Raw genomic sequence first — 26150 nt, 5'->3', positions numbered from 1 at the left:
AAAGAGTAGAGAAATAAAGAAGAAGTAGGGAAAATTCTGAAGAAAAAAAAATTAATGGTAAATACAGTGTCAGGCGCGTGTATTTCACTCCTGGATATAAATTTGGTTTCGACTTTTTAGGGAGGTAATAATTCCACTTTAAAATAATTCAGGGGGTCATAGGACCCCGCAAAGTTGAAGTTTGTTATAGCAATTTCAGCCAAAATTGAAATGTGTTTTAAACCCTTTACTAATAATAACATCATATAGAAACATAATCTAAATAAATATTTTCCTCACTAAGACATGAATTCTCTTTTTTTCTATCCACAAAAGGAGCTTTGTAATAATTGATTCTTACGGTTGTGTGGGGATCCATTCCTTTCCAACATCATTTTTCTGCTTCTTCTTCTTCTTCTTTTTTTTTTTTTTTTTGCATGGATTGCCCTTCATTTGGGGTGGTCTTTAATTTTTGCCCTTCAAATTAGTGGTCTTAAAGTTTTGCCCCTAGTCTAACACCCCGAGATTGTGGGTTCGAATCCCAGTTCAGTAAAAAAAATAAAAAAAAATTGCAAGGCAGAATTTTGCAATTCTGCCCATGCAAATTCTACCTATTTGGGCCTTAAGGCAGAATCTGCATGGGCACAGGCAGTGCCCATGCAAATTCTACCTGTGTCATGTAAATTCTTCCTGAAGGGCAAAATTTAAAGATCACCATTTTGAGGGGTAAAAATTAAAGAGCACTCCTAGCGAAGGGTAATCCTGCAAATTGCTCATTTTTATGTTTTGAAAAATGAGACTAAAAATATAAAATATACTAGTTGAGGCTTCAATTTTGACCTAAATTAAGCCCATAGCGCACCAGACTAGTAGGAGAACTACATTTTGTTCAATATTGTCCAGTCATATATGTACACATTTATTCTTATACTTTTGTTATATATAGTAAAATGCTCCGATCAAGCGTCATCAAACACCCCTTGACCTAAGGTAGGTCCGCCCTACCTTTCACTGAACCAACGCTTACAAATGAAGGTAAAAAATACAAATCTATGATGATTAGAGCCTGTTTGGATGGATTTAAAAAAACAGCTTATAAGTTGAAAATAGCTTATAAGACAAAAAAAAAAAGTTGGGGTAGCCCAATTTATTTTTTTTGGCTTATAAGCTGCTTTAGATAAGCTAAGCTAAACTGGCTCAATTATTTTTTTTGGGCTTATTTTAAGCACAAAATGGCTTTGAGTTGGCTAGCCAAACACTAAAAAAAAATTGAAAACAGCTTATAAGTCAATCCAAATGGGCTCGAAGTTGTTTCAAGTGCTTTTCTTTCTTTTCCAAGAAAAAATAAAAGAAAGGAAAGGGTATCTTTAGACTTCCAAACCGATCGTCTCCCACAAGGTCTACTATTCTATTATAATTAATAATTGTTCGCAAAATAATCTGTATAAGTTTAAATAAAGTTTGAACAGAATCTGTAAAACACTTAGTAAAAATAGATTACACTGTATAAAATACTTAAAACCAGTAAACTACAGAAACTGGAAAATGAACAGAAACAATGTTGGGAAAAATAATTTCAGAATATAATCGAGCCCACTTAGTTCAAAGTGTGTCCTTAAGGAAATTATTCCCCTCACAGTACTCGAGGTTGATGGAATATCCCCTCCCAGGATAGAACGATTATCTTACCAGAATAGTAGTACTCCAAATTCCAGTAGCGGCGAACCACTCAACGGCAGTGTATCACACAGAATAAAACAAGAGAGTTTTGGAGAGAAAGAGTTTATTTTGTTGCAGGAAAAATTCGTACTGAATTCTGGAACAAAACAGGAATTTATAGCGGTTGGAGGTACTGATTCTGAATGTTTGCAACCATTCAGATCAGTCACCAGGTTTTTGGAGGAAAATTCAAAAAAATCCGAGAAGAAAAAAACGGACCGGGTCGGTCACAAGTCGCGGGTCAGGGTCGATTCGCGTTGGATGTTTTTGGTTTTTCCTATTTAATTAAATAATTAATTAATTAAATAAATAAATAATTAATTAAATAATTAAAGAAAAGTTTGTCCAAAAGGATAATCAATCAATCGATCTTTGCCAAATCCAAATCCAAATTCAAAGCCGAAGCCGAAGCCGAACCGAGCGAGCGACGACGACGGCGCGAGGGGTCCTTGCCCCCTCAACCCTTTGAGCGACTAGAGACGGTGTAATATATACACCTCTCTTTTTCCTATGTGGGACAAATGCTTTAACCAAAGCAAAAGGGGCCTTTCACATTCCCCAAAGCAAATCATCTCATCATTTCCCATTCACCACTATCAAAACCCAACAATCCCCCACATAAATGGGGAATGACTATAATATAAAAGAATGCGCGGACAAGTGTGATATACAAGCGAAGATTGACTGCATCTGGATAAGTAGGTTTCCCTTTGAACTTTTCGTAGTGAACTTATATCGGATATACTCGATCAATCGGTAGATTTGATATCTTTGAACCGTCGAACTTTGTTGTATACCTAGACAACATAAGTCACACAATCAACCCTCAACCGTTTATGGTTCTCACGGTTGTGTTCGTTTCAGCCATGAACACCGCCTGGTTTCATGAGTGCATAGAGAATGGGCCTTCCCTGTCATTCCCCTTTAAAGCGGCTTACACTTAAACACTCACATAGGTGATTTCTAAACATGTGGTCCTATAGCCACATTATCTGGTCATACACTGCCAGATTTAGATAATCATTAAAAATCTTAATGCTTTATTAACTCATTAACAAACCATAAAGTTTTGTCCTTATTTCTGAACATTGTCTTCATCCGAGAATGGGTTGAGTTATTTGACAATGTTGAACCGTCAATCACTACTTTGTTTGATCTCCTTGAACCTAGCTCTTGGGATCTCCAGTCTGCTAGGTGGAGTTACCGCTATGATGACTTGTCCTCGGCCTTAACCCCATTCCCATTGATGATCTACTAACTCCCTCTCTAGATAAGCCTTTTGTAAGCGGATCCGCTACGTTACCTCTTGACTTTACATAGTCAATCGTGATAACGCCACTAGAGAGGAGTTGTCTAACGGTATTGTGTCTCCGTCGTATATGACGAGATTTTCCGTTATACATTACGCTCCCTGCCATACCTATTGCTGCTTGACTGTCACAATGTATACATATAGGAGCCAAAGGTTTAGGCCAGAATGGAATATCTTCTAAGAAATTCCGGAGCCATTCAGCTTCTTCACCGGCCTTGTCTAAAGCTATGAATTCAGATTCCATAGTGGAACGGGCGATGCAAGTCTGTTTGGATGATTTCCAAGACACTGCTCCACTCCCAATTGTGAAAATATATCCACTCGTGGATTTAACTTCAGACGATCCAGTGATCCAATTTGCATCACTATATCCCTCAATCACTTCGGGATATTTATTATAATGCAAAGCATAGTCTTGAGTATGTTTCAGATACCCCAAAACTCGTTTCATTGCCATCCAATGTGTGTGATTGGGATTACTTGTAAACCGACTCAGTTTGCTAATAGCACATGTTATATCTGGTCGTGTACAATTCATGATATACATCAGACTTCCCAACACTCTCGCATAGTCCCCTTGTGATTTACTTTCACCTTCATTCTTTTGAAGTGTGTAACTCACATCAATTGGAGTTCTGGCAATCTTGAAATCCAAGTACTTGAACTTGTCAAGTACTTTCTCTATGTAGTGAGACTGTGATAAAGTTATACCTTGTGGAGTTCTATGAATTCTGATTCCTAGGATTACATGAACAACTCCTAAGTCTTTCATGTCAAATTTGCTAGCCAGCATGCACTTTGTAGCATTTATATCTGTCATATCTTTGCTCATTATCAGCATGTCATCAACATACAAACAAACAATGACTTCGTGGCCTGGAGTGTTTTTAATGTAAACACATTTATCACACTCATTGATTTTAAAGCCATTTGCCAACATGGTTTGGTCAAATTTAGCATGCCATTGTTTGGGTGCTTGTTTAAGTCCATAAAGCGACTTTACAAGTTTGCACACTTTTTTTTCTTTACCAGGAACCACAAAACCCTCGGGTTGTTCCATGTAAATTTCTTCCTCCAAATCACCATTTAAGAAAGCTGTTTTAACGTCCATTTGGTGAATTTCAAGACCATACACCGCGGCCAGAGCCACTAACACCCGAATGGATGTTATTCTTGTTACAGGCGAGTATGTGTCAAAATAATCAAGACCTTCTTTTTGTCTATAACCTTTGACCACAAGCCTTGCCTTATATTTGTCAATAGTGCCATCAGCTTTCATTTTCCTTTTAAAAATCCATTTAGAACCTAAAGGCTTGTTTCCAGGAGGAAGATCAACCACTTCCCATGTGTGGTTATCTAAGATTGATTGAATCTCACTATTGACTGCCTCTTTCCAAAATGCTGAATCAGAAGATGATATCGCTGCTTTAAATGTTTGAGGCTCATTTTCAAGCAAGAATGTCACAAAATCTGGTCCAAAGGAAGTAGATGTTCTTTGACGTTTGCTACGCCTTGGATCCTCTTCACTTGGTGTACTTTCCTTTGGTTCTTCCCGCGGTCGTTTGGATCTTTCACTTGACGACTCATATTTAGTTTTATACGGATAAATGTTTTCAAAAAATTCAGCATTATCTGGTTCAATTACCGTATTAACATGAATTTCGGGGTTGTCCGATTTGTGAACCAAAAACCGACAAGCTTTGCTGTTTGCAGCATAGCCAATAAAAACACAATCCACAGTTTTTGGTCCGATCTTTACCCTTTTGGGCAAAGGAACTTGGACCTTTGCTAAACACCCCCACACTTTGAAATATTTCAAGTTGGGTTTTCTTTCTTTCCATAGTTCATATGGAATAGATTGTATTTTGTTGTGGGGAACCCTGTTGAGTATTCAATTAGCTGTAAGGATAGCTTCCCCCTACAAGCTCTGCGGTAAACCGGAACTTATTAATAAAGCATTCATCATCTCTTTTAATGTTCGGTTTTTCCTTTCCGCAATTCCATTTGATTGTGGTGTGTATGGGGCAGTAGTTTGATGAATAATCCCATATTCTAAACATGTCTCTGCAAAAGGAGATTCGTATTCCCCACCTCTATCACTTCTAATCATTTTAATCTTTTTATTCAATTGATTTTCGAATTCATTCTTATATTGCTTAAATGCTTCTATTGCTTCATCCTTACTATTTAGCAAATAAACATAACACTATCGAGTGTAATCGTCAATAAAAGTTATTAAATATTGTTTTCCACCGCGAGATGGTATTGACTTCATATCACAAATGTGAGTGTGGATTAATTCTAAAGGATTTGAATTCTTTTGAACAGACTTATACGAATGCTTAACAAACTTTGATTCAACACATATTTGACATTTAGGCAATATTTCAAGATTAATCATTTTTCGCAAGGTTTTGTAATTGACATGTCCTAAACGAACATGCCATAAATTATTTGACTCCAATAAGTAAGAAGAAGCGGATTTTCCATTAATACTGTCAACAACCATTACATTAAGTTTGAAAAGGCCCTCGGTGAGGTAGCCCTTTCCTACAAACATGTCATTCTTACTAAGTACAAATTTATCACTAACCAGCACGCACTTAAACCCATTTTTCACGAGTAGTGCAGCTGAAACTAGGTTCTTCCTAATTGTTGGAACGTGCATGACGTTGTTGAGAGTCAGCACCTTTCCAGATGTCATCTTCAGCCGAACCTTTCCATATCCTTCAACTTTGGCTGTTGCAGTATTTCCCGTGTTTAGCTCCTCTTCGGGTCCAGCGGGAGTATAGGTTGCAAATGCTTCCTTAACGGCACACACATGTCGAGTGGCGCCAGAATCAAGCCACCACTCCTTTGGGTTACCAACCAGGTTGCACTCAGACAGCATTGCACACAGGTCATCAACATCTTCCACCATGTTTGCCTGACCCTTGTTTTTCTCTTTGTCCTTCTTGGGGGCACGACAGTCGGGAGCTTTATGACCTGCTTTACCACAATTATAACAGTTGCCCCTGAACGTTTTCTTGTTAGGAACCTTCTCCTTTCCAGAAGGCCTCTTCCTTTTCTTATTCTTTTTCGGAGCAGCATCTTCAACGACATTTGCCCCTTCAATCGGTGAACTCTTACGGTACCTCTTCTCAGCGGTTTTGTTGTCTTCGTCGATCTTGAGACGAATCACAAGATCCTCCAACTTCATTTCCTTTCTCTTGTGCTTAAGATAATTCTTGAAATCTTTCCATGAGGGCGGCAATTTCTCAATCATTGCAGCCACTTGGAACGCTTCATTCACTACCATACCTTCAACAATAAGGTCATGGAAGATAAGTTGAAGCTCTTGAACTTGGGTTCCAATGGTTTTTCCATCCACCATTTTGTAGTCTAGGAATTTGGCAACCACAAACTTCTTCAAGCAAGCATCTTCGGTTTTGTACTTCTTTTCAAGTGCACTCCATAGTTCTTTGGAGGTCTCTACTGCACTGTAGACGTTGTACAAGTCATCTTCTAAGGCACTCAAAATGTAGCCTGTTATATCCTGCATTTTCGAACGTCGAATTATTTGTAAGCTGAGGTGGGGCCCACACGTCAAGATTTTTTTTGGGACATGTGACAAATTATATGAATCACATATGTGAAGTTAAACACAACTCAAGAAGGACCCTTGGGCCAAATCAAAGTGGAAGCCCTCCAAAAGGACAATTTAAGGAAGCATTTTCGGATGATCTGACTTCCAGGGGCAAAAACGGTATTATAAATTTGGAATTTGGGCAAACTCCAGAAATAAAAGTTGTATATAATTGAATTATCTTTCCATCCATAGGTCGTGGGCCCTCATACGATATCGGGATCAAAGGTTATGACCGGTTTACTGAACGAACATCAAGTCAGAAATTTTAACTCTACGCGATCGCGCCAGAAGGCAGCGCGATCGCGAAGAGCAGTTTTCCAGCTGCTTCTGGCAGCTTCCAAATCAATCATAAAGAGGGGGAGACCCCCTCATTTTCAGCCAAAACCCACGAAAACCACCCCAAAAATCCTAGAAAATTTTCCAACTTTCCACCACCAAATTTTAGCCCAAACCAGGTATAATTTCCCAATTTCTATCCGGATAGCGTATAGTTTTCACTGCAGAATCGTATGGCAGTGCGTTGTGGCATAAAACTAAGGTGAAAAAGGGAAGATACAACAATATTAAAAGGATAAAGGTATGAATCTCTTACTATTTGTGCTAATACTAGTTTATTTACGAAGAATACGCGATTAAATAACTGTATACTGAGTTAATTAGTTATGAAAGTTGGAAAACAGCGTGTGGGCTGTTTTATGAGATATTTTGGAGTTGAAAACATTATAATTGATGTTGGTATTGTTGTTGTTGTTGTTGGCTGCTGAATTAAAAATTCGGGCTAGGCATATAAACAGGGGAGATGCTGCCCAAATTTCTGTAGACAAATATTGAATTAAAGAATGCTAAAAGTCTTACTATTGACAATTGGTAAATGTGACCATTTGTAGATTTTGAGCGAAACGGGAATTGAATTTGGACAAGCGTAAGACGCAGCTAAGGTATGTAAAGTCTTTCCCTTCATTCTTAGGCATGTTCTGAACATAATAGGCTCGGCCGCGAGCCTTAAATACGACTCCGTTCCTCGGAATTCGATATGGAAATCTACTCCAATTCCTTCAGTAAGATTGAAACCATGTCCTTATAAAATATCTTTAAAGTATGCTTTTGTACGAAACCTTCCTAAACGGAGCCGGAATACTTTCGAATGATTATGGATGACCTCATAAGGTCTTTTATCAGTAATTTATGTGTCTTGCCTCGAGTTGGTCCGAGGTGGGCCCACGGAGCCCCGATACCCCGTGAATGATCTAAATTGCCTCATTTCCGTCCGTTTTTCACAGGCAACATCTGAACTATCATTTGGAACATAATATGACTGTTTTTATATAAATCTCACAATATGGTTTTGATATCTGAAAATATAGTTCGGGTTATGATCTGTCGTGCCTCCCCAAGTGACGTGTAGGTGCGTAGTTTGAAAACTATCTGAATACTTTGATTCGATCTGCCAGTTGGCCTATTTCTGTTCCGTTGAATCTGTACGACGATCTGTACGTATGTGGTTTTTCATTAATCAGTTCGTGCATGTGTAATGATTCCTTTCACCGGATCCCGGGCCGGTATGTATATCGTGAGGATGGGCCGCCGAGCCCCATATGTGAATTCCGAAGTTTGATGTGTCCGTTTCCGGGGTACTGTGTTATATGTCCGTCCCCGGTTACCGAGGATAAATTACGAAGTATGATGTGTCCGGGCTCGGGGTGTTGTGTTATCTGTCCGCCCCCGGGTACCGTGGTTATGTTATGATGTGTGACGGAGATCGAAGAAGAATTTCTGATATCTGACGTATTGTGGTGCCAATGGCAGGAGTGGCGACCACGTTCCTGCACCCTATGTGTGATTCTGTCTGTCTGTATGATTTATGATTCTGTCTGTCCGTCCGGATTATCTGTCCGACTGGCTATGACTCTGTCTGTCTGTCCGTCCGGATTATCTGTCCGACTGGCTATGACTCTGTCTGTCCGTCCGGATTGTCTGTCCGACTGGTTACGCTTCTGTCTGTCCGTCCGGATTATCTGTCCGACTGGCTATGACTCTGTCTGTCCGTCCGGATTGTCTGTCCGACTGGTTATGATCCTGTATGTCCGTACGAATTCTGATTTCGTATGTCCGTATAGTTTCTGATTCTGTCCGTCTGTTTGGACCATGATTCTGTCTGTCTGTCTGGGTTAAGACTCTGTCCGGTACACTTCCGTCTGTCCGTCCGGCTTATGATTCTGCCTATTATATTTCTGTGCTTCTGGTCCAGATCATGATTATGTTTGATATATTTCTGCTTTACATACTCGGTACATTTTTGTACTGACCCCCGGTTCTTCGGGGGCTGCGCTACATGCCCGCAGGTACAGACGCACCAGGTGATACGCCGCCAGCGTAGGGTTCTGATTCAGCTGTTTTGAAGAGCTCCTTTGATCCGGAGCATACACTTTTGGTATATATCTTCTGTTTTCCATATGTTCTGCATGTATGGAAATTCTGGGTACGGCGGGGCCCTGTCCCGTCATATGATTCTGTATGTCTTTAGAGGCCTGTAGCTAGATGTGTGGGTTACGGGTTTCGTCTGTATGTTAGCCTTATCGGCTTATCTGTAAATGTCTGCATGTTCAGGTATATATATATGTTTGCGCGCGTGCCGTATCTGTATCGGCCTACTTCTGTAATATCCGTTTGAAAAAAAAAAGAAAAAACTGTACGATACGAAATTCGGTCAGGTAGGTATGTACGGGTACCCAGCTAGGGTACCAGTCGCGGCCCACGGGGTTGGGTCGTGACATAGCCTTTGCACAAAAAATCAGCCTGTTTCCAAGCCTCAGTAACCATGAACTTTTGGTTGTCAGGCATGTCGGCGGCAGGCACGAGAGGGTTTTTACTGGTGAACTTTTGCATACCAAGGGTGGTAAGACAACAGAACATTCTCTGCTGTCATCCTTTAAAGTTGGCATCTGTGAACTTCGCAGGTTTCTCAGCTGGTGGCACAGCGGTACGGGTTGTAGGAGTAACCGTTGGTGCAATATTTGCAGAAGGAGTTCCAGTCACAGAGGGAGTTCCAGTCTCAATTGCCATTATTTCTTTGTCACTGTCAAATCGATAAACTGTTTTAGTTAATAAAACCAGAATAGCAATTAAATCACAAACTTAAACGATGAAGATTTTATTTCTTCAAATCGCAGTATAATTATGAACTTTGGTATTCCAACGAAGTTTTTATATCTTCGAGTCAAAATACTAATATTCATATGGAGTAGAAAACTACACAAGTTTTAATCTCCTTAAACAGAATACATATTATAATATTGTATATAATTTCCTTAGGATTGTTCGCAAAATAATCTGTCTAAGTTTAAATAAAGTTTGAACAGAATCTGTAAAACACTTAGTAAAAACAGATTACACTGTATAAAATACTTAAAACCAGTAAACTACAGAAACTGGAAAATGAACAGAAACAGTGTTGGGAAAAATAATTTCAGAATATAATCGAGCCCACTTAGTTCAAAGTGTGTCCTTAAGGAAATTATTCCCCTCACAGTACTCGAGGTTGATGGAATATCCCCTCCCAGGATAGAACGATTATCTTACCAGAATAGTAGTACTCCAAATTCCGGTAGCGGCGAACCACTCAACGGCAGTGTATCACACATAATAAAACAAGAGAGTTTTGGAGAGAAAGAGTTTATTTTGTTGCAGGAAAAATTCGTACTGAATTCTGGAACAAAACAGGAATTTATAGCGGTTGGAGGTACTGATTCTGAATGTTTGCAACCATTCAGATCAGTCACCAGGGTTTTGGAGGGAAATTCAAAAAAATTCGGGAAGAAAAAAACGAACCGGGTCGGTCACAAGTCGCGGGTCAGGGTCGATTCTCGTTGGATGTTTTTGGTTTTTCCTATTTAATTAAATAATTAATTAATTAATTAATTAAAGAAAAGTATAATCAATCAATCTTTGATTAAGCTGAAGCTGAAGCCGAGCCGAGCGAGCGACGACGACGACGCGAGGGGTCCTTGCCCCCTCAACCCTTTTAGCGACTAGAGACGGTGTAATGTAATATATACACCTCTCTTTTCCTCTCTTTTTTCTATGTGGGACAAATGTTTTAACTAAAGCAAAAGAGACCTTTCACATTCCCCAAAGCAAATCATCCCATCATTTCCCATTCACCACTATTAAACCCAACAATAATTCCTTATACCATTTTCTAACAATTTCTTAGCCATCTTATCAATATTAGAACTCAATATACGAAAGAACATGGTAGGGAGGATTCCTAAACTAAAAGTCATCTTTGCTAAGCTCTCAATGTGCCTCTACAACACCAACAACATTACAATCTCACAAGTGGGATATGAAGAGAATATGATGCATTCAGATCTTACTCCTACTTTTGTGGAGCAGAGAGATTGTTTTTCATAGTCAATGTACCTCTGTTAAACCAAATTTGCAAATGGTAGTTTCTCTATTACTAAAATATAGTAGAATGATGCTGTTAACTTTGGAAAAAAACGAGTGAGGTCTCTAACATTATAAATTTGGGAGAATTCAAGTATTTATGACTTTGAATAACTCAAAAATGAAAAGTCCTTTCTCATTCGTACATACTAGCTCCCACCTCTCCGATGAAGATTGATGCATCTTCTTTAAGATATTTATACCCCCTTAAATAAGACATCTAATAATCTTTAATTATGAGAATATTATCTAAATTATCTTTTATATTTATTTCACTTAATTAGTACTCTACTAATTTGAAGAGCAAGGGTAGATCTTATGAGAAAAAGGAATAAATGGTCTCTTGTTTTTGTAGAGGATCAGTCTGATCAGATATATCGTAACAAATTGAGTTTATCAAAATAACTAATATACATTTGAAACCACATGCAGTACTCTCTAGTTTCTCCATTCCTTTTTTTTTTATTTTTACTTGTGCACTTTAGCAAATCAATAGGAAGTTAATTTTTTTTTAAAGTTTACCCTTATCATTAAGTTCTCCCAACTAATTGGAGTACAACTAGTCAAATTTAAACTTTCAAAGTACTGTTCGTAGGAATAATTTAGTAAAATAAATGCTTAATTAGTATGTTTAAAGGGAAATGCAAAATGCATATTGGACAAATAAAAGGAACGCAGGACAAATTTCATTTTAGATTTTATTAGTTTCATACTTCCCAGTTCTAAGGTCACGAAGAGGCCAAGTAGAATCATGACTGCTTGTACCATACTGCTGCAATTCCTATCTAATAGGGAGTAGAATCTATCAGCTTTTTGCTGTGCATCCATTATTCCAGTGGTCCAAACTCCAACCAGCACGTTTAAACTTGTAAGTTGCAACTATGTAGGAGTACTATTTTTTTCAGATATAATGCTGCAGATAAAAATCTTTATACCATACATTTTCCTGAGTTTTTATCTTTTAAGTTATCATCATACTTGATTAGGACTTGACGATAAGTAGGAACCCCACATCTCTAATCTCTTAAATCGTTGGGCTCCTCTTCATCCATCAACTTGTAAGGACGAGGTCATGAAGAGTCCAAATTATGGGTTAGTAGAGCAGAGGATCAAAATACTGAGCACCAAAAATGGAGAAAGAAATTTATTGTGGTTTGCTTTTTCAATAGACAAGAATGTAAGGGCTTCTAAACTAAAGACCTCCACGCTTGCCAGAATTGCAACTTACACCACAGAGAAAATGATCAGAATAATACATTATCTTTGGCTTTAGACCTAAAACCATACATGTTCTTTTACATGGAGCATTAATAGTCCATTATGTTTGCATAAGTGGTGTACTTTTAGTTAACTCCGAAATATTATGTTAAAAATTTAACGGAAAAGGGCAAAATTGTCCTTGAACTATTAGAAAAGGTCTAAAAATATCCTTCATTCATCTATTTTGCTAAAAATACCCCTCAGTTCAATTTTTTGGTTCATTTATGCTCTTTAACGGTCAACACTAAATTAAAAAAAAAAAAAAAAATTACACATGACATTTTAGTACTAGTCCGATTTTCTAAATCTAAAAAAATTGAATTTTTATAAAATATGGAACAACTAATTTTTTTTTTTTTAAAATGTGGTAAGCCCTTTTAAAAAAAAAATTAGGATTGGATTTTTATTTGTTACACCTCGGAAAATTTTCCGTTGATGTACAGTGAATAGACTAACGAAGGGTACGAAGTATACGATGTTTCAATAAGTAAGAAATAGTATTTAATGGTTCTAATTGAGATTTCAAAGACATTCGAGGTAAGAGAAGAAAGTTGCCAAGGAAGGCAAGGTATACGTTATGTATCGGAAAAGGTTTACGAGTAACAAGTTAATGATGACTTAATGATATCTCTAAGAAGAGCTATAACGTCCCTTAGATTGTTAATGAGGTGTTAAACAAGTGTTAAGAAGGTTCCATAAGGATTAAAGATCAAACGAGTCGACGAGAACGAGTTTTGGAAAGCTGGGCATTATACGGTCCAACATACGGACCGTATAAAATATACTAGCCGTATGTTATGCCGTATAATCTGCCCAAAAAGGGAACCCTCACTGGACCAAATATACGGCTATACATACGGTCCATATAAATTACACGGACCGTATGTTGGTCCGTGAAACTGAGTCGGGACAGATTTTAAGTTATTAAAAGCGGACCCAAGTTCATTTTATTTCATTTCATTTTTCACTCCCCTTCTCTCAAGAACTCTCTATAATATTCTCCACATTTCTCCCACAAGAATTCAAGTGAAACTCATGATCAACTTCATCAAACCAAGAGAATCAAGTGCAAAAAACTCATTAGGGTTCATCCAAGACAAGAAATCTCATTGGAGGTGGAACTAGGGTTTTGCTCAAGTGAAGTATTTACACTTAAAGCTCATTCCCACACTATCAAAGGTAAGTTTCATGATCATTCCATGTCGTTTAAAGTATTGAGAGGTTGAAAGGCTTGGATTGTAGAAGGAGATAGAAAATGGGTCATGAATGTAAGAATAGTAGTATTTTTGAATAGTAGCATGGAATGAGTCATGATTCTTGATATGTAGTGATTATAATTATGTTATAAATGACATTAAGGACATGGAATAAACATTGTATATGAGTGAATGTAATAGTGTACTATGATCATGATTATGGATGATTTGAAGTGAGATTGGGAAATGTGGATGATGTAGGTGAATGGAGATTATTGCTTATGATATTGTGAATGCTATTATAGATGTTTGGGGATTGATATATGATATGGAGAAAGTTATATAAACAAAGGAAATGCTGTCCAATTTTCTCTAGATTTAGTCAAGTATACTTAAGTTATCGATTATCTAATGTTAGTACAAACTTTCTTGAAGGTAGAAACGTGAGCATTGAAAGAGAACGTTCGAGCGATGGAGTAGCTACAAGAAAAGGTATGTGAGGCTAGTCCCTTCTTTCAAAGGCATGACTTCTATATTATGATTTCCTTTTTATTCTTCCATGACCTCCTTACATCCCAAAAGATGAAAGTTAAAGATTCTTAAGAGCTTCTTATAAGATAGAGATGAGATATGTTCTACGATAATGATGATGACAATGATGCTATCATGAGCTTGATAATCCTATCTTTATGATTTCATTGATATTATTTCTTGTTGTTGTCTCACCTCATGATATTAGTTCTTTTAAGGTGAGGCATAGCGATGATGACTATTCCATAACATAATCGGAGGTTCCCGACCTTACATCACTCCGATAGATTGATAGATTTTATTTGAGCTCCCAGGCATGCATTGGCTTATGTATATGTAAGGTTACACCGCGCCTATATGGCACGGGCAGCACCGTTAAGGCGGGAAGCTTATGGATGATTACACCTTGTCTATATGGCACGGGGAGCACCACTAGTGGGCGGCATGAGATGACTATCCCGGACGCTGGCTAGAGATGACAGATGATTTAGACAGTTTATGTATGTATGTATGTATGATATGATTTAAACGGTAAAAGTGAGCATGCATGATTCCGCCTCAAGAGGCAAGCAGTTTCAGTTATCTTTTCTTCATATGCTTTCTATATTTAATTATCATGTTACCATACATGCCTTACATACTCAGTACATTTTTCGTACTGACATCATTTTCTTTTTGGACGCTGTGTTCATGCCCACAGATGGACAGAGAGGCGGCCCAGATTCTTAGGAGCTACTCAGCAGACTTACAGGAGCACTCCACTATTTCGGAGGTGCCATTTTGAGATATTAATTTGTGTACATATTTGGGCACGACGAGGTCTTGTCCCGTCCTTATATCTAGTACTCTAGTAGAGGCTCGTAGATATGTATGTGTGGGTAGTATGGTCTCACGATTTCCTCATTGTATATATATATATATATTATCTTGAAAGCCGAATGACTTATGTATATAAAGGTAAATATGTTTCCAAGTAAAAAATGATTTTCCCTATGACTAGCAGTATAAGAATAATGAATGAACGCAGGATGAGTACGATGAGTAATAGAATGAGTGGTGCTCGGTGGTTAGCCCCGGGTACCCGTCATGGCTCCTAGTCGGGTCGTGACATTATTAACGAATGTGGAATTTTTTAAATCTGGAAAACTACTTTTTAAAACAAAAAAAGGGTGGAAAGCCTTTTTTTTTTAATATGGAATTTTTATTTTATTTTTTTATTAAAATTTGGATGTTTTTAAATCTGAAAAACTGAATCTTTTAAGTAAAATGTGCAAAACTAATACTCCATAATTTTCTTCTATATTTAACAAAAAAATAGTTTTCTGGATTTTTTCTAAACACGGGTTTTCCACTCTTTTAGTAAAAAAATCATTTTTCCAGATTTTTATAGAAATTCAGTTTTTCAGATTTTGAAAAAAAAATCCACTTTTTCCTGTTTTTTTTTTTTTAAATGTCCTAAAAATAAAATCAAGAAAATATAAAATTTTTAAGACAACAAAAATCAATTTCTTGATTAAAACAAATCATTTTCCAGATATTTTAATTAAACAAAATCTAGTTTTCTAGATTTTTTCCTAAAAAATCAGTTTCCTGATTCTAAAAAAACCCATTTTTCAGATTTTTTTTAAAAAAAAATAATTTTCTAGTAATAAAATGTCATGTGTAATTTAAATAAAAAAAATTAAAATTTAGTGTTGACCGTTAGCCAATGAACATAAATGAGCCAAAAAGTTCAATTGGGAGGTATTTTTAGCAAAATAGATGAATGAAGAGTATTTTTAGACCTTTTCTAATAGTTCAGGGGCATTTTTACCCTTTTTCATTAAATTTTTAACAAAATATTTGGGAGTTGACTAAAAGTGCACCACTTATGCAAACATAATGTACTTTTAATGCTCCATGTAAAAGAACATGTATGATTTTAGATCCAAACCCAAAGATAATGTACTATTTTGATCCAAATTCAAAGATAATTTGTTGTGGTTTATTTACTTTTTCAATAGACAAAAATGTAAGGACTTCTAAACTAAAGACCTCCACGCTTGCCAGAATTGCAACTTGCACCACACTACTAACTAGGAGTAAACATGGACAACCCTAAAACTTTTGAGATTAGAGAGGTTGAGGCAAAAGTCAGAGCTAGAGCCTAGATGGAGGCAAAGGATTAATTGAACGGAAAAGGGCCAAAATTACCCTTAAACTTTCAGAAATAGTTTATTTATACCCTTCGTTATACTATTGGGACAATTGGGCCATTACCGTTATACTATGGGCCAAATACACCCCTGAACTTTCAGAAATAATTTATTTATACCCTTCATTATACTATTGAGCCAATTGTGCCCTTATCACTATACTATGGACCAAATATACCCTTAAGTTACATAGTCTGCCACGTGTCACAATCACAATGGCCCAACCCATTTTCCCTATAATTACACCCAGATTAAATTAATCACTGGATCCGACCCGTCACTTTATTTCACCCAACCTGTTTTGTTTATTTCAAACCCAAGTAAAGTACCCGTACCCGTTTTGTTTATTTCATTACAGGTTTCGTTTCTGTAAAACATGGTAGATCCAAAATGAAAGATCATAAAATTATGCATAACACGATGACTTTTTGGTTTTAACTGTCACATGAATGGTGATTCATGAAACTGCAATTAAATGATGGCTAGTATGTGTTGGTATTTTCAATAAGCAGGATACTTGCTTGGTGGTCCATTGATGAATTAAGTCGAGAGGAACAGGCTCGACTATTCCATGATGGATTTCCTGGGATAGAATGGTTTTTCTGTTTCTTTTCTCTTCTCCTCTGCCTGAGTTCTTTGCATTGTTTTCATTTCTGTGAAGAAAGGATAAATTTGCTTTTGTTACTGTAACGATCCTATTAATGTGGTGATTTTTTTTATTTGGGTTTTGATTTTGTATACTACCATGTTTTACAGAAACGAAACCTGTAATGAAATAAACAAAACGGGTACGAGTACTTTATTTGGGTTTGAAATAAACAAAACGGGTTGGGTGAAATAAAGTGACGGGTCAAATCCGGTGATTAATTTAATTTGGGTGTAATTATAGGAGAAAGTGGGTTGGGCCATTGTGATTGTGACACGTGGCATACTGTGTAACTCAAGAGTATATTTGGCACATAGTATAACGGTAAGGACACAATTGACCCAATAGTATAACGAAGGGTATAAATAAACTATTTCCGAAAGTTCAGGGGTATATTTGGGCCGTAGTATAATGGTAAGGGCACAATTTGCCCAATAGTATAACGAAGGGTATAAATAAATTATTTATGAAAGTTCAGGGGTAATTTTGACCCTTTTCCGTTAATTGAATCTGCTTCCTCTTAAAATTATGCTGTTTAAATAATTATTAAGGATATTTAAGAAAAATTAAAATTGGGGAGGGTGCTAAACTATCATGTAGTAGGTTAGCAAAACAGTGGATAAAGAATCGTCTTTTGAGATCTCAAGAATCGTCTTTTGAGATCTCATTGTTGAAAGCCCAGAGAGAGCTGAAAAAAGTATAGTCAGACCTCTCTATAACAATCTTGTTTATTTCGATATTTTTTTGCTTTTATAGTGAATCGATGTTATACACCTATATGTTTTATAGGTAAAATTTATCCTTTTTTTTTTTAATTTCTTAATGTTATAGAAATATTTTCAATGGAAAACTTAACTTTGATATATATTCTTTATACAAGACGGAAAACTTTATTCGTAGAAACTTTAATACCAAATGCTAGCTTCTTCACACTTTGTATGCCAATGAAGATCTTTTAATTATAATATACATGTTTATAATATTCTTTGTCGTAAACGGTGCATTAAAGTATCAAAATATTTTGTCAAAATTTCTAGACTTATTATTCATGATTTTAGAGATTTTATTTCTATAAAGACGGTTCACTGCTAAAAAATTACTATTTTCCCATTGAAAAATTTTCAGTTCCATTGAATGTCGGTGAGAAAAACCTAAACAGTAGTATCAATTCTAACTTTAGCCTTAATGAAAAAAAGCCCCAATGTAGTCTATGAGTCCTCGGTTGCGCTGCCACAATAAGTACCGTAACTCTGGTGGCTGAAATTGAATTCTTCGTCATGTTTGCTTGGAGGATGATAGTACATCCGCGAAGTTTGGGGGCAACGAGAGTTAAATCTAGCAGCGATTCTAATTTCAACATCCAACAGCTCGATGCACTTCCCCATTTCTCAATTCAATTATAAAAAACTTTCTTGGAAGAGACAATGAAAGAAACTAAAGGAAAATTAACAACAAGAAAAATTGCTATAAAGCGTTCCAGTTTTCAGGGCCCATAAAACTGGAAGACAGAGAAAGAAATATCTCTAAGTTGTGACAATTTGAATGAGCCTTACCGGCCAATGAATTTTTTTTTATCAAAATGGTGTCCTTTGAGGGACAAATTCAATAAATGGGTTTGTCAAAATTTTGTTAATCAAAACGGTGAAAACACACTCCTAGTGGAGCACCTTCAGTGTGCCGTTTTCACATCTAAAAATAGATGGTCTGTTAAAAATATTTACACTGAAGGTGCTCTGTAAATCATGAGCCTCCAGTGAATATTTTAAACTTTAGAAAAAGACTCATCTATTATAATAAGCACCTTCAGTGTAAATTTAAAAAAATCAGAGAATTTGAAAAGTTAATTTTTTTTGCAGTGATATGACATAACACGACAACCTTTCCAAACCTAGAGACTCATGCGAAAATGCCTTTAGCCTAGAGAGCCTTCTTAATAAATGATGGTATATCTCTCTCTTCCCCACCACTTTTCTGAGGTTCCCTCCTTTCCCTATTTCTGTCAAGAAAGCTCTCCATAAACAACAAAAAGGAAAAAAAAAAAAAAAACTTTCAAAACATTATTTGGAAGGTGGAGATCAATTCTATCCGAATAATTTGTGCATTAATCAACCGTTCAAATCAGAAAGCGTATCTTCAAGAGGTAACCTTTTGCTTTTATTTTTACTTTTTTGTACTTTATTACTTTTCTAATTTGTGTATTAATTTGTTACCATATTTAATTATTCATTGTTGTGTTTATTCATATTATATTGCTGATTTTGTCTTATAAAATTTTAATATTATTAACCATCATACCCATTTGTTATCCCTCCATTTGCTTCAAATTTCACCATCTCCACCATTCCATCTCTTCGACATTGATTTCCGCCTTTCTTTCCCACTCTGTTGCCTCGTAAATGAACTCAAACTCGGTGGTGGCTAATTGCCTCAACAAATATTCACCGGTCATTTTAAGTGTATGTCTCTAATCTATTGAGCTAATTTAAAAGTAACCACTCAAAGAGGAGAAAAATTAATCAGAAGAATAACGAAACCAGAACAACTAAAAGCAACCCTTTCAATTTGGTCTAGTATTTGCTACTTTGCTTTGGGTCATCTTTTTTTTCTTCGTTGTGTTGTCCTTATTTCTAATTGCGTAACTATTTTCACATTTCATTAAGAAGAGAAAAAAGATATAGACATTATTTTTTTCTGCTGATGTTTCAACTTTACAAGTCTCCAAACATGTAGTAGTATTTTTTTTTCCATTCAACACAAATAGTGCTGCAGAGTAGAATAATGGAAGACTAGAATGTATCTTAATTTTGTAGACTACTAAAAATTGAATCTGAATTTTAAAAAATCGAAATAACCCAAACAGCCCGATGAAAACCGAAGCGATAAAAGACCGATTTAATGGGTTTGGTTTTGTTTAATACTTTATTATTACGTGTCTCAACTCTTAAGTAAACATCTTCTCCTTATTTATTAACAAAATGTTAATATTTTTAACATACTGATCTAAGAAATTATCTACCAATAACTAATAAATTATTACGAGAGAAAATATTATTTGAAAAAAAATGAAAAGAAAATCATCTTAATATTACTATCATTTAACTTGACTTTTTAGGTCTTATGGTGTCACCTACGGTGCATCCACGTCCATTTGATCCTAGTGTCCTTATAGGGGAAGTTGATCATCGCAGCGAGCACATCTGGAACAATGGTACATGTGAAACACTGACGTGTCACCGGTATGATGGTGAATCTTGGGACCACATAATGATATATCCATTGCATGTGCGTGTGTGTCGTTACTTGCTCGATTGTGAATTTTACGGTATATACACAACCAGACACACGCCACTTGATCATGCTATGATCAATGCTTTGGTCGAAATATGGCGACCAGAAATGCACACATTTCATCTTAGGTTTGGGCAGACCGCGATTACATTACAAGACGTGGTTGTATTATATGGGCTGTCAGTCAATGGGTTACCAGTGACGGGGACAGTTCTTACCCTAGATCATGTAGCATGGCAGATGCGTATGGTAGATCTTCTAAGTTAGGCACCAGTAGAGCTTGATAGAGAATTTCAGGGCGGTAGATTGCTAATGACATCTTTAAGTCATATTTTCCATAAATGTGTGTACCATCAGTGGAGATGACAGGTTTGCATCTTTTAAAACCTTTTATACAAAGTTTGAATGTCCTGAACACATTTAAAAACATTTAGCTCCGTCGTCGATTGATCTGTATACAACCATTCACCCGAGTTAAAATGTTGAAGTCCAATAATTTCTTTTGGATTTCCATACGGTGAACTCTCTGTTGCTCATTATCACTATCCTCACCAGAGTCACCCATCTTATCCGACTCATATGCATCATTCGAGGCATCGCTGTCAGAATCATCACCCCCTTCATCAGCATGAGCATCAACTTCTATCCTAGCCTGTATTTCAGTAACTATTGGAATGTCCCGTACTTGAGGGGACCTGCTAGTTCCTGCACCATCTCCAAAATCATAACAATTATAATAATCGACATCAAAATTTGTACCAAAGTTAGTACATCCATGGCCATAGCTATTGGATGGAACATCAACTTGTAGTGTTGTACTATGTGACAAGAAGCTCATAAAAACTTTGAAATTTTGGAAAACTACTCATTATATCTGCAGATGGTTCATAAAGATCAGAAGGGGGCTCATTAAGATTCAAAGAGGGTGCAACAAAATTCAAAGAGGGAACATTTAGATTACGTGCGGGCTCAACAACATCCAACACTTTTGTTTTAATATACATCTCTAGCAGATCAAGATTCATCATATAACGCACCGTATCAGCACCATAAAATCTTGCAAAGACTCATTGTCAAGTATGAGAATTTCAGAATAACGAGCATTACCCTTAACAGTGGAAAATGACCATCTACCCGAAATAACAAGCCTTAATTCATTCGGATTAGTTTTCATTCTAATATGCAAGTTTCTAACTAACCAATCATATTCAACATTTAATGGAAGTTTAACAGCAGCACGAGCACCACCGCTATATCTAAATGTGTCAAATTCATATATTATATCGCTGCCCCATACAATGCAACTCTAACACGACATTCATTTCACATTTTTAGACCTGTAAAAATATGTCTGTTATTAGTAATTTATTTACTCAAATGGGAAGAGCAATACACTATGAAAAAAATCACTTACCTTATTTCTAAAAATTCATATTGAAGTGTGTGGTTGTACACTAATTTTGTGAACTGAATATACATGACAATGTATTCGGCTCCATATAAAGAAGAACAAGAAAATAATGCTGAAGGCTCTCTAAGGGAAGGCTTTCTAGGCTAAGGGCGTTTTTCTAAGTTCACTGAAGGTGCCTTGTACACTATGAGTCTTTAAGTTTGGAAAGGCTGCCTTGCTATGTCATATCACTGCAAAAAAATTAACTTTTCAACTTCTCTAATTTTTCAAATTTCAACTGAAGATGCTTTACAATAAATGAGCCTATCTCCAAAGTTTAAACTATCAACTGAAGGCTCATGGTTTTCAAATAACATTCAGTGTAAATATTTTTAACAGACCGTCCATTTTTAGACGTGAAAACCGCACTTAAGGTGCTCCACAAGGGGTGTGTTTTCACCATTTTGATTAACAAAATTCTGACAAACGCATTTATTGAATTGGTCCCTCAAAGGACACCATTTTAATAAAAAAAAATAAAAAATCCTAGCCAATATATAGTTGTCTTTGGTTTGTCTCTTTCCATGATCTTTCGTTTCACATGTTTATTAATTTGTTGCTTCCTTAACTTATGGTAAGTTTTTATATTCTTTAAATGCATTACCACAATTGAGAATTGGTCATTACCTTTATCGGTGGAATCGTCTGAAAAAGTAACCCCATCATATAATTATATTATTGAGAAAATACATCGTTACCCCTTTCAACTATAACATTTTTTTTAAAAAGACACTTAAATTTTGCAGGGTCCTAACACCCCTTATTCTTGTTCAAAGTGAATTTATCACCTCCTTATGAGCCCCATGGCATGTAGAGTGTATTTCACTCTCCAATAGCGCGTGAGATAAGAAAAAAAAATAATTTATTCATTTATGCATTTGTTTCATTAAAAATACCTTTTCCTTTTTACTTTATTTATTTTATTTACTTTTTTAATATTTTCTTTTTCCTTATGTTCTTCACTAAAGACCCAATTGGTTAACCTTTTTTTTTCTTTTTTTTCCTCTGTTTCTTCAGATCGTTCTTCTATAGACTTTTCCGATTCATCTGTCTTTTTTTTTCTTTTGATTTTTGTTATGGAGTTTGGGGTAAGTCATTGGAGATGGAATGGTGGTTTGAAGGTGATTTTTAATTTTCAAAGTTTGATTTGGTGATGGTTAGTGCTATTTGTGATTGGAGATGGAATGGTGGTTCTTCCAATACATTTAAAGTTGTATTCTTGTTTAATTGTTGTTACAGATTTATGAAAACTGGGCATGATCAGTATATTCATCGGAATGCCAATGGGTAGTAAATGTTTTTGCTGTGATTTGGTTGTTGCTTTGAATTCTAAAATTTGAGTTTGTTGATTTTAATCTAGTGCTGGTTTGGCGGTAGTTTGGTGGTAGATATGGTGGAGGTCGTGATATAACAGTGGCAGTGGTGGTAGTTGCGCCGTGGCCGGCAGCAAGGAACAAAATGAGTTGGATTATGGGCATGGCGAAGATTGGAGGAGGAGAGAGAAAAATAATAATAAAATAAAATGAGAAAAAAGGTAAATGAAAATAGTGAATAAAAATTAAATAAATTTAACTCGTGGCAAGTAATGATTGGTGTGTGATTTGCATTTTCTTTGAAATAGTTGGGATTGGCCGAGAAATGAGGTATTTATACCACTTTTAATTTGTTCAAGGGAGTAATAGGACCCTGCTAAGTTTAGGTGTCTTATTGAAAAAAAAAAGTATTAACTTCAGGAGAGTTTCGATGTATTTTCTCTTTAATATATTTGGTTAGAGGAAATAGAAAAAGTAATTGTTGCATAACTTATGCAGTGTTTAGTGGGTCGTATAAGAAAATATTTCCTACATAATTTTAGACCGTTTGGTCACTATATTAAATAATATCGGTATTAAGTTGTACGAGAATCTATATATTATTTTATACATGATAAATATAAATTAAGAATACATGTATTAGTATAACACGGGGACTAAACTATTTAATTACAAAAAAAGCCCTTAAGTAATTCATGCATAACAATACTCCCTTCATTATACTAACCACACCATCTCAATCTCTGCATTATTAATCACCGACTCACCGTATAACAATTCTTTCATTTATTTACTCCATATAAATTATTCCTTGTATTTATATTTACACATAACCAACATGTGGACAGGACCCCTCAAAAGTTCTGAGCTTCAGAATGGTGCCCAAATATTAATGCAATTTGAAAATTGAAATAATTCGTCCTTTGGATTGGAAATCGGGGCAAGTAGTTTGATCCCTTCAAAGGAAGTTTCTTTGGGGTATTAGCCTACAAGTATGTTGATATATAATTTATAATCCCAAGAGTAGCAAACTTGAGAGATTTTTCTAGAATGTGAGGAATCTACTAATGAGAATGTAACTAAGTTGGAAGAAGAGAAATTCTGTTAATTACTAGGGTGAAGCAAGCTAATGAGAGGTATCAGAAGGTAGATGAACTAAAATGAAAATTAACAAGTGACAAATGTAAATTGTTTGTTCTGCTGAACAAGAAGGATATATAAACGAATTGAACAATACAAAAAGCAAAAACTAGGCAAAAGTGAAGGCATATGAGCAGAAATTCAAAGAATTAATTGGTAACTGGTAAGAGTATTTGTCATTGTAGCAATTGGGTTAGATTTGAGATCAGGCTGAAATTGACTTATGTTGGTGTTAGGTTTTTAGTTCAGAAAGTTTTTATTTTTATTTTTAGTTTAGATTGATAGAATGATAGTCAGTCCCTAAAGGTTGATAGTCTGATTGGTAGCCACTTGTCTAGTTTGGTAAGAAGTTATTTTGGATTCCTTTAAATGATTTTGTACTCGTTCATTTTCACCTATGTTGAATGAGAAATCAAATTTTTATCCTTTCTTTTCTTTGTTTCATTTCCTTATTTTCCGTAGTTAAATTTCAGGGCTTTCCCGTTTGGGAATCGTAACAGTCACTTCTAGAGGTGAAAATGGCAAAAATTCATGAAACGTGAATAAGAAAGCTTGAGCCTTGAGCAAAGGTCGAGCTAGCGTGCCCATAAGAGGTTTAATCTCCTTTACTAACACGAGGCTTGGTAAGTACTTACTAAAATTCAAACATATGTATTTAATGCTATACTCAATCGAATTTTTATTAAATTTCTCTTTATGCATGTAGGAAAAGAAACTTACGAGTTTTTCGAGCTAGCTGTGATGACCTTCCAAGTCATCTTGCCACATAAGCACATATTTTAGACATGTGGATGCTTACATGGCAAAGATGCTAGCATTTGTGGGAAGATTCTAGAGCCATTGAGAGTTTTCTTGGAAAGACTCTAGATTCTTGTAAAATATCTAAGAAGACTTTCTTGAGAAGCCTTAGAATATTCTAGGCATGTAGAGAATTATAGAGACGGGACCTACTTGTAAATATTGAGGGACTTGTGTAACAATTACTCCCTCTAGGGGTGTATATGGACCGGGTTGGTTCGGTTTTTTTAAACATCAAATCAAACCAATTGCATCGGGTTTTTTAATTTATACACCAAACCAAACCAATAAAATTTCGGTTTTTCAACCTCGGATTTTCTCGGGTTATTCGGTTTTCTCAGATTTTTCGGGTTTTTTTTTGGAATAGTCTTGATACAAAATATATAACTTTTACTTCAAATATTTCTTTAGTTCTAGTAAGATACAACTATATAATTAAGGTGTTTCATAAGAAAATAACACAAAATGCGAGAAGAGTGATGACATTGTAATAAAATATTCAACAAAAGATAATAAAATTGGTTAAAATAAATATTGCTAATTAATAAGCCACAAAGAAAATGACCATAATCTAAAAATACTAATTCATGCTAAAATAAGTACGGCTAATAAGTATTAATTACATGACAAGAAAAAAAACTTAAGTTATGTATTTTCACTCTCTAAAAAAATAATACAAAACTAAAGAATAGATATCCAACATTATTTTCATTACTAGTGGTAAATTGAATTTCTTTTGTTAGTATTAGTGTTGAGTTGGTTTTGGTGGACTTTATATGAGTTACTAACATCCATAAGATATAAAACTTATTGACATTCAAAATTCTAAGTTCAAGCTTAAATAATATGATAATAGATAAAAAACTACGAAAAAAATTAAGAAATATTTATAAATTACATTACAAATAAATATTTTTATGTATAAAATATTTTAAAAATTGAATACATGTAATGTTGGGTTGGTTTGGTTCGGTTTGACTTTTTTTAGCTAAAACCAAACCAAACCAATTATGATCGGGTTTTTTTTTCAACACCAAACCAAATCAAACCAAACCACTAATCGAGTTTTTTTTCTCGGTTTGACTCGGTTTATCGGTTTGGTGCGGTTTGTCGGTTTACTTTGTACACCTCTAACTCCCTCCGTCCCAAAAAGATTGTCTTAGTTTGACTTGACACAGAGTTTAAGAAACAAATCAAGACTTTTGAAATGTGTAGTTCAAAACAAGCCTTAGATATTTGTGTGGCT

The 26150-nt window shown here is 35.6% G+C and overlaps 1 long non-coding RNA gene across 1 annotated transcript; it reads left to right on the top strand.

Annotated features, from left to right (window-relative positions):
* Positions 1-18800: 18800 nt before the first annotated feature.
* LOC132644770 (uncharacterized) lies at positions 18801-25229 on the top strand. Its single transcript, XR_009583902.1, has 3 exons — positions 18801-19055; positions 24580-24729; positions 24813-25229. It is a non-coding gene; the product is annotated as an uncharacterized LOC132644770 (long non-coding RNA).
* The last annotated feature ends 921 nt before the right edge of the window (positions 25230-26150 follow it).

The sequence above is a fragment of the Lycium barbarum genome, chromosome 6 (genome assembly GCF_019175385.1).
Source record: "Lycium barbarum isolate Lr01 chromosome 6, ASM1917538v2, whole genome shotgun sequence".
Classification (NCBI taxonomy): Eukaryota; Viridiplantae; Streptophyta; class Magnoliopsida; order Solanales; family Solanaceae; genus Lycium; species Lycium barbarum.
Note: the sequence above shows the minus strand (reverse complement) of the source record. Positions and strands in the feature narration are given on the sequence as shown.